Genomic DNA, 1306 nt, shown 5'->3' with positions numbered 1-1306 from the left:
CGAGTGTTGGGTTCTCAGGGAGCTCACGTGAGGAGCCAGCGTCAGGCGGAGGCTCAGCCTCCAGGATGGGCTGTGGCTGCGAGAAGATGACGGTAACGATGGCGTTGGTTGTTGAGGTGGTCATCCTCTGTGTTATTGGGAAATGCCAGCCAGCTCCCTGACTAATTTGCTCTGTGGCCTTAGGCAAGGCCCTATCCCTCTCTGGGCCGGGGCTCACCCACTAGGAGATGTCCATGGACTACGATGCCCTAGGATGGCCTACGGCTCCTGGGCCTGCCCGTCTGCAGAGGCTCTGAATCGTAGGGCCTTGTTGAGGCCACCTCTGTCCCCAAGCTCTCGGGAAACTCGTGGTGTAAATGGCCAGGCAGAGCCAGCAACAGGAGCATTTGATTAAAACCTGGCAGGGCCAGCCCAGCCGAGGCCTCCCCGCCAGAGGTGACGAGGACACAGCCCTGCTCCTGCCAAACTCGGTGATTTATGGACCTGCCCCAAGGCCACGCTGTTCGCACTTTGCATCTTGGGGGCAGGGAGGCCGGGAGGGGACCGGGAAGAGGGGTTTAATGAGGCAAGTAAATATCAGGTGCACGGTGGTGATGGCCACAGCCAGGGGCTGGGCTGGGGGGCGAGGGGGGGAGGCGTCTCCTGGCTGGGAAGCGAGAAGCTTCTCGCCCGAGTCTGGGGCCTGCGGCGGCTGCTTCACTCTTGGTCGCCCCGCTCCAGGGTGTGTATCTGAGCAGAGAACTCGCATGAGATGGGGGGAGAAGAATTCTCAAACGGCTTTGCCTGCACCAAATTCACACCCTGATCTCCTTCTCCGAGGGGCAGCCTGGAATGGGGACAAAGGAGGCCAGGCTAAGAGGCAGAGTCTTGGATCCAAATCCTGCCTTGCTAGCTGGGTGACGTTGGGCGCTGTGTGCTGCCTCTCTGAACCTCAGTTTCCTCCTCTGTAAACCGGGATGAATTGGTGGTGCTGAGAGTCTGAGAGTCTCGAAGGGGGGCCGGCCCTGGATGGAGGTGAGTGCACGCGGTGAGAAGAACGTGTTGCAGATGCTGGGCTGGGTGAGGACGACGCTGGTGAGCCAGCTCCCCAAGCCGACGGCACGCCTGGTAAACAGCAGGCACTCACTAGTGTCAGCTCGTGCCTGGTCTTGAGGTTTGAGAAATACCTCTCAGGGATCCTCCAGAAGAGGCCATGAGAGGATATAGCTGCAAGGAAGGGCATCCTGGGCGGAGGGAACAGCATGTGCAAAGGCCTGGAGGTGGAGCAGAATCGGGGCTTGGTCAGGAAAGCGTGACACGTCTGGGT

General features: G+C 60.2%; 1 long non-coding RNA gene across 3 annotated transcripts in view; it reads left to right on the top strand.

The window, feature by feature from the left end:
• The first annotated feature begins 635 nt into the window (after positions 1-635).
• LOC139045942 (uncharacterized) overlaps positions 636-1306 on the top strand; it is a 19426-nt gene continuing 18755 nt past the window's right edge. For all 3 annotated transcript variants that reach the window (XR_011505416.1, XR_011505415.1, XR_011505414.1), the window contains exon 1: positions 636-1014. This is a non-coding gene — a long non-coding RNA (uncharacterized lncRNA). The remainder of the gene's footprint in view (positions 1015-1306) is intronic.

Source organism: Equus asinus, chromosome 8 (assembly GCF_041296235.1).
Source record: "Equus asinus isolate D_3611 breed Donkey chromosome 8, EquAss-T2T_v2, whole genome shotgun sequence".
Lineage (NCBI taxonomy): Eukaryota > Metazoa > Chordata > Mammalia > Perissodactyla > Equidae > Equus > Equus asinus.
Note: the sequence above shows the minus strand (reverse complement) of the source record. Positions and strands in the feature narration are given on the sequence as shown.